The sequence below is a fragment of the Macrosteles quadrilineatus genome, unplaced genomic scaffold (assembly GCF_028750875.1).
Source record: "Macrosteles quadrilineatus isolate MER2022 unplaced genomic scaffold, UCM_ALF_1.0 Scaffold_8__2_contigs__length_117827958, whole genome shotgun sequence".
Taxonomy (NCBI): domain Eukaryota; kingdom Metazoa; phylum Arthropoda; class Insecta; order Hemiptera; family Cicadellidae; genus Macrosteles; species Macrosteles quadrilineatus.
In genome coordinates, this window is record NW_026542601.1 from 67,632,786 (window position 1) to 67,650,116 (window position 17,331).

General features: G+C 30.5%; 1 long non-coding RNA gene across 1 annotated transcript; it reads left to right on the forward strand.

Moving 5' to 3' along the window:
• The first annotated feature begins 6,226 nt into the window (after nt 1-6,226).
• Nucleotides 6,227-8,142, forward strand: LOC128999363 (uncharacterized). Its single transcript, XR_008491283.1, has 3 exons — nt 6,227-6,345; nt 7,340-7,386; nt 8,015-8,142. It is a non-coding gene; the product is annotated as an uncharacterized LOC128999363 (long non-coding RNA).
• The last annotated feature ends 9,189 nt before the right edge of the window (nt 8,143-17,331 follow it).

Here is a 17,331-nt window from a genome sequence, read left to right on the forward strand (position 1 = left end):
AGTATTTCTTTTATCCTATATTATTACCTGTCACATTTTAAATTCATGGTTCTTCTGTATCAATTAACTAGATTTAAATTAAGATTTTATCCTTAACTGATTACATTTTTTTATAGTTCTAAGATAACCCCGGAAATGACCTTCTTAATATGGCAGGCGTGAACAAAATATCGTTCTAAATATTAACACAGTATTAATACATCAACCAAATACTATAATTATATTTATTTAATTTATACTTAATTATTTATTTATTTTTATATTTATTTTATATTATGAAAATAAATAAGTGAACAAAACAATGGTCATAACACATATTAATTCATACTAGATAAATTAATTTGTTATTAAAAGGAATTATTTAAATTTACACAATGAATTTCTTGTTCGAATCCATTTAACTTTTTAATTTAGAAACGTATATACGTAAAGCGTTGACTAGAGTATTTAGCAATGACGCTGCATTAATAACATCCAAATATCATTACGAAGCTCTCGAGAGTACTTGATTGGGTTAAACACTGCCTCTACACGAGTAATCAGATGTGTAAATTTATATACCTGAAAGTAATAAGTACCGGTAATAAAACTACCTTTTGAAAGTCCAATGTACTACTACAACCATTGTATGGCCATTGTTGGTTGTTTGTAACTATTGTATGGTTTGAATTATTCGTTGGTATTGTATAATTTCAATCAAAGGGTTTTAGTCACTATTATGTGACTTGTAAACTTTTTTTACATTTTCTAATCCATTCAAATTCTTAATTTATTTGTAGTTACAACTCTACGCCTCAGTATTGAAATAGTTGAGGACATTCAATATTGTAAATTTGAAATTCATCTGTATTACGAGTATTGTAAATTTTTGACGTAAAAGAATTACAAGTCAAAATAGTTGTTTCGTGTACAGTTAAACAACTGTGATTATAAATTTAAACTTTTTCAAATACTTCACATTAAGTTTGTTAACTGCAATAGTTTAATCACGAAAGAGTGTGGATAATACCCAACGACCTCCTGGATATGAATGTACTGAGCACGTTTTTTTGAAGCTTTAAGCTCAATTTACTTTGTTCCCACTGTTTAGTTACATTCTACTGTTTTACTATCAGGTTAAATATTACAACCATAGAAATAGATTTGCGCACTGAGTTCCAATGTTTGGTGATTATTTCACAGGATGTAACAGCGATTTTGTTTTAATTTGACGGGTTAAGTATTCAAAATATGTTGTTCTTACTGGAGTTTTCGTATTTGATACATTCCTTCTTTTATCCCGAGTCTAAATTATATATGGATTTTATGTGAAATGTTTGTATTTTTAAAAGAAAAATTGCATTTGTCTGCCGTTGTATGAATATTCTCATGATTGGTATTATTGATAACTCATGATTGGTGTTGACCTGAATTTAACGATAATCAGAGGCAAGAAACAAACTCGTTTTAGTACGTTGACATTGCAGGTGTTAAGGAAGAACCTGAAATAGTATTTTAATCAACTGGCTAAATATTATTTTCAAATCCATCAATATGTACCCCACTTTTAACAGGGTTGAAACTGCTAGCTTTATGTATTTAAGTTATACTTTTTGTTAAACTCATTTTCCTGAGAATTCAAATTCTATTTGTTCCACTGGATATTTAGTTTAACTTAGTAAAAGATTTAAGTAAACCTGGTGTTCTAGATCGAAGTTTATTTCTCATAGTTGAAATAATAAATTTCTCATAGTTAGAGTTATTTCACTGATTATGTTACAGTAGAGAATATCTATTGAAATCCCATCAACCAAGTACTAAAGACCATACCATATTCAATCAAGCAAATGAGGTGTCAGATGCAGACCCACAATGTATTGCCAGGCCTCAATGTAGACAAAACAACCTCACACTGGAACTTAGCAAATGCAACTATTACTACAAACTATAATACCAAGCAACGGTTCAACATGTATTACAGCAATATGAAATTTAAGTGTAGATAAAATTAGGTATACAGATTTTATAAGGTGTTTTTATTCGTGCGGTAACATAACTATAAGATTACGCCACTCATCCTACACTCTTCTCCATTCTTTCTTGGCTTAAATTACCTACTTTCGTATGGTCGCAATTTCAAGTAAAAGTAGAAAATTAGCCGATTAAAGAATTTATTATTTTATCTTTGCTTTCTTCAATTTAGTAAGTTCATGAACGAATTCTGAATATGAATAACCATAGGTTGCAAGAGTACTTTCCTTAAAGAGGAAAACTGTAATAATTATCATTAAAAACTTGTGGACCGGGTCAAAATCGTTGTTGAAATTGCATGGGAAAAGGGATATAGGATATAATAAAAACAACATTACATGTGCTTAGGACCTAGCACGGTGAGACAGCACAAAATATTATAAAGTCTATAATAGGTAAAAATATATAAGGCTAAAGTACAACATAAATTACCTATAATGTATTAAATGTACGAATTGCTTTGTAAGCAATGTAGCAACGCTCTTATAGCTACGTTTACAAACTAGTTTACATATATTTTGCTTAGTACGTACAAGATATACCAAATCTTTATGAAAATCTATTTAATATCTTATTCGCATTGAATAACTTCTTGATCAGCGTTGAACATGGAATTAAATGTCAATCGCCTATTGGATCTGATGATGCGAGTGTTCAATCAAAATTGATCACCATTTCCTATCTTTTATATGTATTTACCATCTTATTATGTTTCAAGAATGTTGTTAGACGTATTTGCCCTTATTCACATTATAAACCAAGTAGTCTTTTCTTCCCCTGCCCTGCTGCTTCCTGGTGTACAAGGGTGCCAAAATAAGAGGGAACGTCAACAAGACGGAGTGTTTGATTAACATAAGTGGCGCTTGTTTAATGGAGCAAGGACATGAATAAAGTCGCATAGCGAAACAGAAGTAATACATGCACAATTGGCAGTAAGACATCTTTTGAAGTACAGTACTACCAATATTTGCTTCCATTTCAAGTATTTGAGATTATATTAACCGTAGGCTATTCATTGTATTTTTCTAAAGATACGTATTAACATCAGTATACTTCAGTATACATCAGTATACATCAGTATACATCAGTAACATCAGTATACATCAGGTACACTCGTGAGGTATAAATTCGGTAAACAGAACGGAATGAGGTTAAAGAATCACCTACTTGATGTAAACTTTCCAAATCATTCCGGCTCCAAAAATTGTAAGCGTTTTATGTATTGTGTCTTTAAACTATTGATAACTTATGAGTAATTTCACAATGTAGCTAGATATTTCACGTTCACGATGAACTATTAAGTTCATCATAAAATTGGCAATACAAGTATAAATCAAATGATTCGACACTTCTTTTATACATATTGTTTACATGAATCTTTAATAAACTTTGTATCACCTAACAATATGTTAAAGACGTCAGTATTAACTCCTATAAGTAAATCATGTTTATCATAACATAACGCAAAGCCCTCTATTTGACAAGCCATCACATAATTATTCATGTTGAAAGAATCGTATCTGAATAATCTATTGCGCACTGTAAGTTTAATATTTATCAAAGGCATCTTAAAATAAATCCGTGTCTGGAAGTCCCCAGTTTTCTGACAGTTTTCCCCTCCAGAGCTTAGCGACGGCGAGGGAGAAAATGCTATTCTAGGCTGTCACAAGTTATATTTGAGGTTAATATAATAAGTTATGAAGGTAATCCCCTTTTTATGTCATTTTGATACAGTGATCTATAATTAAAATTACTTTTCTGTTTAAGAGATAATTGTAACATTTTTGTGTTTCCATCCACATGTGCTCAACATGTAACCCTGGTGAATATAAAGCAAAACAAGAGTTAAGCGGATATAGTCATATGATGAAATGTAATAATTCTATTTAGGGGTAGCCAATATACCAATACCCAAATACCAATACTAATTTTAACAGAACAAAGTCAAGCCATTGCTCTTTATCTTAGCTCGAAACATCCAACAAACTACATAACACTAGGACCATTCTGTGGATACTAGATCTATTAGATCACGGCGAGTGTTCATCATGTAATGATATGTTTAATCGCACTAATTATACGTCAATCCCAGCTCCAGTGCGTTAATGGGCAATCTCATAAGCCCACGGGAGACCCAGTGTATTAGCAATGATATGTACTGAGTAATTAATTACCAATACATGTCTAAGAACAGTAATAGTAATTAAATAGAATTTACGTAATACTTTTTCCAAAATGTTTAGAGTAAGTAACAGTAAACTTATTCCATATTGTGCGTATACTATTTGGCAAATTCAGAAATAGGAATCACAGTAAAAAAGTCCAATTATAAAAATAAAAAAAGGCAAGTGACATTTTGACCTATAATAATAGGACGATCCTACGAAAATCAACACTTAGTTTGTGATCTCGAATATAATCCTCCGCTTCTTATATATCTATTTGTTTGCTTTAAAACTTTCTTTTAAATTTGGCTTTTAAAGTAGATATATTTCTTTTCCCATCTACCTTCCTTTTTTGCCTTCAACACGACATGTTTAGTGTGCAAGAAAAATAGGAAACGTTATTCTGTCATCTAAACTAAGTACCGAGAGAGATTTTTGCCAATAAAATGCATTATATGCTTTGTTGTTGCCTTGGTTATAAAAATAATACAACCGAAACATAATTTTTGAATATAAAAGTCGATAAAATACGTCAAAAATTACTATCTCTTATATTAATACGTGAGGGCTGTTTTTTGTGAACAAATCTCCTTCGTCATTTCTGGACCGATTTTAACGTTTGAGTTGTCAAATGATTCGTCTCAATTCGAGGTTTTGCATAAAGGTTTTATAATATAAAATCTCTTACCCTGAAGGGCACGAGATGCTCACAAAGGTCGCATTTTTCCTATAAGAATTACATTGAAAACAAATTTTAAAACAAAAACAGCTGTATATAAAAATTAACTCACCAGCTTTTTGGGAGTAATTATTGATGTTTGTAATATTTAGGAGGTTATAAACAAATCAAAACAGTTAATCAGTTTTGTTGGAAAACAGAAAATTTCTTGAATTTAAAGGAGAAATATTGAAAACAGGAGGAGGAATCCAGGTACACAATCGCTTGGGGAGATGAATCAATTCCCTAGTTATGCTAAGCAACTTATTTTGGAAGTAAAAAAGCCATGAAGAATATACACATAATGTTGTCACAGTGAAAGTAAACCTACCTGAAGTCAGATCAGATAAATACATGCGAGAAATGTTTAATGGTAACAGCTTTAAGTCGGGAAACATTTGTAGAACACGCTCAAAAATAAGGCCGGGTCCAAAAATTGCTAAAATATTTTTACAAGAAGCGTTTATATATTATTTAAAGCGTTATTAAATAGCATTAGTATTTCAATTAGTTACATAAGCATTTAATCAAAGGGTCTTTTAAACTCATCAAAAATTATGACTGTTATTTACTGTAGTTTTAAAATATCTTCTGTATATTACCGGCACTTCACAATTGCTCATAATATGTTCCGAAATTGTTTGATTTAAACATGTACTATGTCATCACAAAACCATTTATAAGTTAAATTAGTTTATACACTTTTACTAAAATCCACTCATCATAGTATGAGTTGATGAGCGTGGATAATAGTTCAAGTTTTAATCAACTAATTTCAGACCATATTAATATCTGCCTGTTGGCATGTTTAGCACATAGAACGTACATACTTATCTTTCCCCCAAATGGCGTTCGTCAAGACGAAATGAGTTCACAAAACATACCTCATTTTTTAAAATCGTTTCTTTACGTGTTACGTCATCCTTTCAATAGTGCGTAGCCACTTGTATCAATATCAAAACCAATATCAATTGTTAGTTTATATGAAACAATGATCAGCTCTTGCTATATAAGACGACGTTTAAACCACAACTGTTACATCACTTCGTAAGGTAAGTTATCATCTTTACAAGTAAAATAAAACTTTAATTAAATTGTACGCTCAACTTTTATAATAGCTTGTTGTGCTTATGCGAGTTCATTATTAATAACTGGTCCAATTTGTATTATTTTGTCCATCAAAAGATTTGCCTATTTTAAACAATTGTAAACCTTTTAAATACATAGATTTTATTTTCATCACAATAATATACTCGTCAGTATATTACCAGTTTGCATTGTTAATGCCAACCAAACACATGTAAATCTACGTTTGTTTTAAGCTTTTATTCAAAACAGGTATTATTAGATTGTACATTGACAGATACAACATAACTTGATTCAGAAAGAACATCACAATGTCTCTCGTCAAGATTGTTGTTGCTGCTATCGCTGCTGTCTGTGTCTTCTCAGGTAATTATTGTTTGATACTGTCAATTTATCATTTGCCAATCTATATAAAATGAACATATTAGCTTATGTAAAATAAATATAAATTTAGTTGTGCGTGTAAAAATAGTGGTAGAAGTATGCCTTACAGCTATTTGTTGTTTTAGTTAAATGAATAATAGGTTAAGGCTGATATCACACTGGTCTTTATTTTCATTTGTAGAATTGACCATGTATTCTAAGAGCTTTGGTTTTTTAACAAAAGATAGTTATTTCTTTACTAACAAAACAAAAACTAGAGTATTGACAACACCGGTTAACATTTGTTCGAAATGAAATGAAAAATGATAAAAAATCAAAATAGTATATTTATACAGGCAAAGTTAGCTGTATTCATTGGTTAGTGCCACATGGCCCTCCCTTGCACGTAACCTGTAAATAAAAATCCAAACATATACTGTACAATATATCCTACAATCTATTTTCAATGTTTAACGGAAACAAAAACAATCAATTTGGGGAATACAATTTGTCTATAAGTCATTTATGTAAAAGGCTAGGATTCATATAAATTTCGCCTTTTCTCAATCAATTATATGGTTTTATTGAGATGCCATTAGAATATGCATCTCAATAAAAGAAGTAATACATGCACAATTGGCAGTAAGACATCTTTTGAAGTACAGTACTACCAATATTTGCTTCCATTTCAAGTATTTGAGATTATATTAACCGTAGGCTATTCATTGTATTTTTCTAAAGATACGTATTAACATCAGTATACTTCAGTATACATCATTATACATCAGTATACATCAGTAACATCAGTATACATCAGGTACACTCGTACTGAACATTATAATAATAATGTTGTTCTTTATTTGAGTTTGTTGCAAAGAATTATTTTATATCTGTGAAAATCAGACTTGGTTCAGAGTAATGCATTGTTAGAGAAGATATTCCTCTTTTTAGGTTTCTTAATAAGCCATCAAAACAATATATTTTTTAATTTTTACAGGGATGGCTCAAGCTGGTCATGTAGCGGGACCTGGATGCCATGGATTGGTGAGTAACTATGTTTGAGTGTGCCGTATTATTTTATTTGCTACATATTTATACCATTGTAAAAATATTTACTTCGATATTTTAAGACATTGTAACAAATAACTTGTTTATAATTTATGAAAAGAATTGTAAGTTTAAATAAAGCAAAAGCGTCTTTATTATTCTTTTTAACAGCAGGTTCTAGTATATTTTATTTCAAAGGGATAATAAATGCATTACTTTTAAATAAAAAAAAAGGTTTAAAAAGTAGTTTTAATTCATAAATTCATCTTTATACAATTTTAAAGCTTACAATGAAGAGTTTTTCCGATGTTCAAACTTTCGCCTTTTAAATTGCGTGTATAACTAACTATCCCCACAAAGACTGAATCAACATTTATTTCTTTAATGATTTTTAAGATTTCTTAAAACTGCTTCCTTGTCAGAACTGAGTACCGTACTAAAGATCAATAGCCAGCCAAGCTTCGACGCTGCATGTCTTGCAGTTAGTAGTTCTAACGGTATTTCCTTCAAAAATGCATGCAAGGTATACGAGAGTATACAGCTAATATAATGGCTGTAATATTTGTAAAATATTTTACACATAATATGCACATTTCTTGAAGCTCAAAAAGACGATATATTTCAGTGTCCTGGAGCTGAAGAAGACGATGAGTAGAATGCCAACAAGACATCGAGTGATTTACGTGAAGATGTAGACACCGATTATAAACAAATGTTATACTTGAAACAATACATGCTATAACTAAATATGAATTCCTTCTTTTTCATCTCCTTTTATCCGTAGGTTATAAATGATATATGAGTAAATAAAGGGCAAATGTCTTAAAATCAAACTGCAGAGGAACTCTTAATAGTAAAACAATGTGGTTAAGATATAATTCTATATAATTATCATTCTAGATAATATTGATGAGTCTTGAAGGATTATGTTTGACTCCAAACATATTTAAGCTTAAAATATGTGGTTTGAAAAATGTCAAGGTAAAAAAAGCACGAATTGCTTAATAGACTGACTTAGTTGGATCAATAACAACTAATCAATAACAAAGACTCGCACAGTAATGGGTCGCAGTGGATAACGTATAAACTGACGACTACTTTATTGACGAGTCTGAAATCAAACTAAAAAGTTATTCTACTAGTTTTTAACTTTAAGACGGTGCTTTTAACGATTTAGATGCTTTTAACTATATAGACGGTGCTTATCAAGAATATCTACTTAATCTTATAAACTCTATCTCCCAAAATTAAGCTTCTGAAACGCCACCCAAAACATAATTAAAGTTTGCTACCCTTATAGGCCCTACTAATCTCTAAGACGGGTGTTTTGCATGTTTGCAATATGGGTTGGTCTCGAAATACTCGTACGTGCAAATTTAATACAAACTTAAAATAAGTTAATTACAAACTGTAAAGGTATAGATTATAATTTCATTACTATTTGATTGAATTGTAAACCTAAAAGATTTAACCGTCACTTTAAAAATAAAAAGGGAATCAAAGACAACACAAATTGGACGTCACTACATATTTATGGGCCAAGTAATAGATAGTAATTAGAAGTAATTAGAAGTAATTAAAAATAATTAGATATTAAGTAAATTGGATAGAATTATTTTTTAACCCTCTAAACGAATACAAATATTTAATCGTGATTACGTATCACTTAAACGGTCATGTCTCAAAACACTAACTGACATTTTGTCATGAAAAATAATGTTATATAGTTCTTAATAATGTGTATATACATATTATATGTATATATACCCCTTATTATATTCATATTTATATTAATTTATATATAAACACTAAAATATAAAATTTAATATAAAATTTATATATTGATTTATATTCATGCATACAAACACCAAAAACCCCAGTGAAAGAAATATTAAAGCGATTACAATGTTAGCTATCTAAGCTATTACAATGCGACTACTTTTTCATCGGAGCTCTGTTACGTACATTCGAGGTTTTATGACGAGAGCACTTAGTTAAGTGGTGTTGTTTATGAATGTATGAAGTCACACATCTCCAACATTTGCCTACATAATAATTACTATCTCCTTTAAATGTTGTGTAAAATAAATTTTTATCTTCTGAATGGTGTTTACTTGCTCGAAATTCCATGATGGCTGTAAATAATTAGATGTTAAACAATGCAGTTGGATTAAAATACCACAGGAAGTTTAACTATTTGGTTTTTCAATATTAATTAGGTAATAAATGTTGTACAAACTAAACTGCAATTAAGTATTGAAAGAATAAAAGATTAACCAAAGTGTATAGACAACCCTGTTTTGAAATACTAAAAACAAAGTCACCTCGTATGGTTAACATAAATATGCGTTCTACATTAATTACTGTCAAAGCTTTTATAACTTTCAAATCATATAACGGTGCGGCTGGAGGTCGTTCATCAGTGACATAGTAAGACAGATTAAAACATTACAGTTGCAAGACTTGCCCAGGGAATGTAAAATATGACAAGATTAGGATAATCTCCCTACTCACGGTTCTCCCTTTCTCATCGCTAAAACTGGAACAAAATCCATGCAAATACGAACATATTCCAAGCCATTTTTAATCATAGTTCTATTTACATACAATAGGTAAGTGATACCTAATAGAATATGATATTGTAGAAGTATAATTTTGCACGTACCAATTTTGGTGCGTAAAATCAATGACCAAAAATAGTTCGTAAGGTAGTTGTTATCTTACGAACTATTTTGGACCACCCAGCAGCTACAAGCAGCATTTTCCCTGCTTTAAATCGTTTTCCAATGGACTATTTGCATAAGGGATGGTTTTTAAAGTTATTAAAATAAAATAGTAAGGGTTTAAAGTTTAAAGAGTAGCCATCATAATTGAAGCCACAAAGTTAAGGGGAAAAGCTTGCATTAATAGCTGTATAAATACCGAAAATAATAATAATCTGGTAAAATATAATTTTTTCCTTTATTTTTGCATAGAGCATTTCGATAGTTTTTTTTATTTACATACTTCACAAACGAAGCAGTTAATAAAGAACAAATCGAATACATATACAGGAAAATGGTCAATAAAAAGGGAATAAAACACTTTCAAAGCCCAAACAAAACATATTTCTAGGGAAGTTTATCTAATCGGTTTTAAATCTACTTTCAAAGTATTAAACAGTTATCCATCACTTCGACTGACAGCTCTTGTGGTGATTTTGCATTGATCTTCTTGTCATATAAAACACATGTTTTATCAACTGAAATTCTCATGAGGTTAGTATAGATTGAAAACTTAGTTATCGATATGATAGCGTTATGGTCAATCTAGCTGGTTGCATTCAGTGGTTTTTAAATAACTAAGAATGAAAGAATTTTTCATCTATGAAAATAAACTTTATCGATTTTAAGTTCTGACCCCTCCTACTTGATCTAAAATATTCTATGTACGGTTACCCCAGGTATTTTCTATATTTTTCTCAGTCTCCCCTCACAGGGCTTAGAGATGCCGAGGGGGAAGAATCCAATTGCGATCTGTCGCAGTGAATTGTCTACAAAGACTTATGTGAGGTTAATTCAATAACGCAGGGGGAGAAATCAACGATTATACTTTTATTGAACAATTTTCCATAGTTAACAATATTTAATTATATACATTTTATAATTGATCTTAAAGTATAAGAAGTATATAATATTGGAGTATAAATGCACTGAAACAAGATAATAGTTCAGAAGAAACTAATTTCCAAGTCATAACATATTCAATCAACCAGATTCAGCGTCAAATTCAGCTTCACTGTGTAAAGCCAGCCGTGTTGTTGACCTGATACGGATTTGAGCATTGGGAATGTAATTACTGAGGGACCCACTATATTACAATTCTAACAGGTTAAATTGTTTCACTTAAGCTTGAAAATGCTGTCAATTATTTAACTGGTGACACCACGTAATATATAGATATAAAATACTCTCCGATTTCAGTTTAAAGATGTACATTTTACCATTCTCCTTTGATCTCTGATATAAAATGTAATAACAAATATTAGACGGATAAAAAGTGCAGCTAACAGTACAAAACACGTAATTGTAATTTTTCCTCACAATAAAACATATATTTTTCTTACGATGTATTTTTAAAAACATTAATAAAAGTATAATTTTATCGTCAAAATATGTAACGATAAAGTAAGAAAGTAAAGTTAAAAGAACTGCAATACCTTTTGCAACTCCCGTAGTGGAGAAAAGCTAATATACCTCAATTGGTGATGCCCCTACTTTATGTTCCCTAGCGGAAAAAATGAAATATTAACCTTCACGTTGTAACTCCTGTTTATATGGTGAGATGATATATACTTATTAAACCGTTAAGACGTAATTAGTTTAGTGAGATATAAATGCAAATATTGCTTCTTTTTTATCATTGTGAATGGAACTGCGGCGAGTACATAAAGCATTGTTATCATAAATAAATGAATAGTTGCTTATCATTACAAAATGAGAACATACAAATTTATTTAATTAAGCTCCTGGGAATGAATATGCCTACGCCACATTAAAACAGTAGTATAAACACCTGTTATAATACAAGAATATAAAACCATTTATTTGACGATTCATATTTACATATCCAGTAAGTAAGAATTTTATTTATTGTGATGATTTGAAAAAGCCAAGACTTTTTAGAATGTGCCTAATGATTTTGTACAAGAAGAGTCATAGGTATATTATTAGACACTGTAAAAATAAATTATTTCCTAAAACTAAAACTAAGCTTACTAAAATGTTGGATTGAAACCTCGAAAACATATCACATTATCTTCTAAGATATCAAGCTAGCAACAGTTATACCAGGTTTCAAAATACAATAAAAACTCATATAATTAGTCACAAATCTTATTCATTGCGTGGTAAAGTGAATCTGCATGTTAGCATTCATTGTCTTCAAGAAAGACTTCAATAAAATTAGCACATTGACTAGAGTAATAGAACAACTCTTTGGAAATCAAGTTTTGAATAATGACATTACATAGGAAATGACACATGTAAATATATTATTTTAACTTAATTACACTAATTAAATTAATCATAATCTATAGATTTATTAAAATATGCCTATATGGTACTCCTTTATCAATAAATACCAAGTTCGTCAAGCAGAAAATATGGTAGTAAATTGTACGCAACCTTTAAATATGCTTGTGGCAATTCACAAAACATAGATTAATAATGATTCATGAATCTTCCCTACACGCTGCATACAATGCTATGGTAAATCACAAGCAAAATACGTCAAAATAAAAGAGCGATTATTATCATTTCCTTGAGACATCCCGTGGACACTTGGGTACATATAAAGCGAAATTTGAGTGCAAGGTGAGTGTAAAATGGAGTGAGGATGTCTGTGTAGCTTTCTAACCTTCGAAGATTAGCTTTTCATTAGTCAGGATAGTTTATAAACTGCCAACTTATAAAATTGGGGTTTGTAATTAATAGCAATTTACTGAAAATATAAATGTTGATGCAATATATTTTTGTAATCACACAAATGAGTCTTGCATAAAACTGTCACTGATTCAGGAGGCGGTGACCTATCATGTTCTTCACCAGGCAATGGACCACCTGGGAGTCATTAACTTGCTAAGATGTGTTTCGGGACACATTAAAGTCACTCGTTTACTTTTACCCCTTAATAGTTTTGTAATATTTGTTAGAAACACGTTTTCATACAAACCATTTTGTATGTCACTTACGTAGTTTAGCCCCTGCATTACATGTTAAAATCATAACTAATAAAATATGAGAACGATTAAATAACGCGACTGAATAGGAGGTTGTTACCGGTAGCGAAAAAATCGCATGAAGTCATATTAGCCCTGTTCTTGTACTAAAATCATCTCACTACATACACAGAGCACAGAAAGCTTTGTTGTCTGTTGTAGACAAGTGCCTGGAGATACACTGTTTCACTGCACATTGGTTTCCAGTTAATTGCGTTATAATGTGAATCCACATACACGTGTATAAGGGATGGATTTTTTAACATTATGGTAATGACTGTATACCACTAGTGAAATGGTTGAGGAAATAAGCCGCCGTGAAAAGTATACGGTTATATCTTCAGGAGTTACAGAAAGAAAATATTTCCTTTGTTAGGTATTCAGTTTTTGTCAATCTAATAATTCTTCCTAATTATTTAAAACTCTGTTCTACACACTTTAAACAAGTATTGACTGTAAACATGTTTTTCATTTTATTTCAACATTAAGGTAATTCTCTAAACATATTGTACGATTGATTAACATTTACACATCAATTGATCTATTACTCTGAATTAAAACTGTATACATAAAAGTTATTATAAGTACAAATTATATAACCATGCAAAAATAATATTTTACTGAGTATCTTGTGAAGATGTGACGTCATGCACAACTGTACAGTCACGTGATATTGTTGAGTCACGTTCATGTTCGTGACGTCACCATGTCTATTATCACGTGACTTGTATTCCAAAATCAAATTTGATGGTATAATTTACTACATCTAGGTATCATTGGCTTTTGTTTCATTTGAAGATATAGAAATGATAGTTATATAGCTCAACAAGACTGTAATAAACACTTAATGTTTCAAATTTAAATATATTTATCCAAAATTTATATAACAGTTCGGCTTGCCACAGGGAGCGCGTGTATGTTTAAAGTAATATTTAAATAAAAATAATCCTTACTAAGTGTTGATAAGTAATCCTTCCTTTTATTCATAGATAGGGAGCAGAACAAGGGAGGAATAGACAATCAATGATTTTCAATTAAAGATTTCTACATTTGACAATTAAATAATTTTACTGTAATCAAATAGGAAATTAATAGCTTGCAAATCGTAGGGGGAAATTTATTTTATTTGTTTGTTAGTGGAGCTACGGATGGTATTGTACCGATAAATACACTCAGATGGAAAACCTTATTTAACGCAAACCTACGTTTCTTATAAGTCGGTATACACATATATCATGTATTACAATAATATAATTTCAATAAAATAAACTGAATCCACACAAATTATTTACACCAAGAATTAATCTTCTCGTTAGTATGTTTTTATATTACGCTCGTATTTTTTCAGCTCAATGTTAAAGAATAGTTGATATGCATTTCCACCTTAAATATTTCACCTGTAAACAATATAAATCTAAATTAAAGACGTTGAAAACGGCAATCGACATAGGCTAGTACACACAAAGTGAAATTATTCTTCCCTGACTGAAAGCTTGACCAAAGCTATTAAAATATATAAAGTCAGACGTTATAGTTGTAACAATTTATATTGGAAAAAGTTATTTTTCCTACAGTTACCTAACAATGTACATGTTCTCTCACTGATTTGAGAAAGCAAAGTGGCCAATTTGCTCATCAGTGAGACAATGTTAACATTGTCTCACTCTAATTACTTTGTCTCACTCCAGATTTGCAACGTGAAGGCACGAAATAGTGTGCGCGTAACATGCAGGCAACGTCGTGTGCGCGCGAAGTACGTTGGCAGCACTGGCTGTAAATCAGCTGGTCAACTGTTGTACTGTTATATTTGACACTTCACATTAAATGTTATATTAAAAGTTCACTTCTGTGTAAAAATAGGTTATGTTTGAAGAAACATAAGACCAATTTATTTGTTTTATGGTAACTGTAGGAAAAGTATAATGTGCAACTCGAGTTCAAAGTACAATTGCCTCACTCGAGAAACCATTCCTCTCTCGCCTACGGCTCGTGAGTAAGGATTTCTCTCGAGTGAGTCAATTGTTCACTTTTCTCACTAGTTGCACAAATAACTATTTCAACACTCATTAATAATACAATAATAATCAACACACGTTATCTTTTTTCGCCATAAATGTAGGGAAGAAGATTGTAAAAAAACACATTGAATACGTACAATTACCAGTATTACAATCATATCGAGTTGAGTCACATTCAACACAACATGATAATTACCCTTACGACTTATCATTGTTGTTCAATGTCAATGAAACAAAGCAGCCACCGAGACTGTTGTTGTTGGAACACAATGTATCCAGTAGTTATTGTTCTGCCAGGTAGGCACAACTGATAAAGCATAAATTCACAAAACACGAACACGTTATAATAATGTAATTATAGTGTAATTATAAAAACAACACCACATCCTAACCATTGTCATTTTCAAACCACATTTGTTCACACAAAATATTACTTTGATTCTCTCAACTGGAATTCTAACTCACCTGACTCAACCCTTTCTTATTGCATTCCTCAAACTTTCAATTCCAAGAAAATGTTTCCTAGAAATAATCCATTATCATTGTTTGTTAGTAAGCTTTTTTACAGAATGATTTTTTTCAAAAGAACTATATTTACTTTAATGTGCATGAAATATCGTGAATATAATTAAAAATTTGTCAATAATTTAAAATTTTCGATCTAAGAACACAGGAACATAAATCAAAAAATCGTTACAGCTGGAACTATTGGACCTCATAATTTATCAAGTTTTACGATCTGTATTCATTAAAATTACAAGGATTTTAATACTGTAGTATGGCGATAAATGTAATTTAAAGGAAATGTTTTGTAATTCGTCTTCGGGACAAAGAAAATTTAACTAGGACAAAGTTCATACACGTTTTCTCTTCTTTTAAGCTAGACATTTTCAAAGAAGTGCTATGTACATAATAAAGTTCTGGGAAGTAAGAATGATTGACATTTAACTCTTTTATTGGCTTTCTCTTATCAAATGCAAAATATGATATTTAATTACTACAGTTACAAGTCCTTGATGTAAAGTAAAAAGAAGAGGTAGGAAAATAAAAAAAGGACTGGTTATTCAGTATGTTTCGCATCGCTGTAATATAGTTATTAATCTTCTAGCACAATTTTCACTTATACTGTTCCTAAAATACTACAACTCTGTTCATATCAGTTTGTATAAAAGTCGATAATAGGACGTACATTGTTGTGGACATCAAACGATAATAAAAAATTGATAATGTTTAATAATGATTATACAACTTGTTTTGTTGGTTGTGACTATTTTCTCTAACAAAATCTGCATTACTATTTGGGTTCAAGAGCAAATCTCTGTCAAGTTATGAAGAAGTAAAATAATTGTATAAAACTGTTAGGACTATTGTGGAAGATATTATCTGTTAACAACGCCACGACAACTAATGACATTCTTGGAGGTTACTGATGGCAGCTTATTTCCTTGAACCATTTCACCTGGAATACAGACCCGAGCTTAATGTTTATAACACAACCTCCTTCATATTCAATGAAATATTTTAACAAGTCAACTAGGGTTGTGGCACAAAGTTTTCATGGAGCAGAAAACAAAACTATTTCTTAGTTACCGGTTGGTTAATGCGGTGTGACAAATTCGACCATTTCCATGCAGTGGTAGTAAAACAAGTATTCATTATATTGTAATTTGCTTCGTACCTTTGGACTATAACGTGTTATACCAAATTATGATAAAAAATATGTTTTTAAAAAATATACGAAGTGTTAACCGTAAAAAAATACTTTATCCTTTGCATACTTAAAAATGCCATTTAAAGATAGAGAACGTCCGTGAATATTTCGAATCCGGAATAAGAGATTGCTCTGAATAATTCAGAAGGTGTTACACATAAGACCTAGATATGTTCAAACCGCTGGGGTATGAATTTGAAATATATATTTGTTTAGACTTTTAGAAAATAAGTATTGCCATCGAATTGTGTGGACAGTGAATGCTTTTTTCTTGCATTTTTATTCATTGGTGCAATGTGAATTAAACACTTCTCTTTTATCCATATATTAAATACACTATCTTTAATATTTTTATTGGAAAGGGTTAAAAAATATTTAATCTGTATTATCTTGAATGGATTTTTCATCATTAATTTGGTCAACAATAATCCCCTTTCCAAACTATTTAATAAATT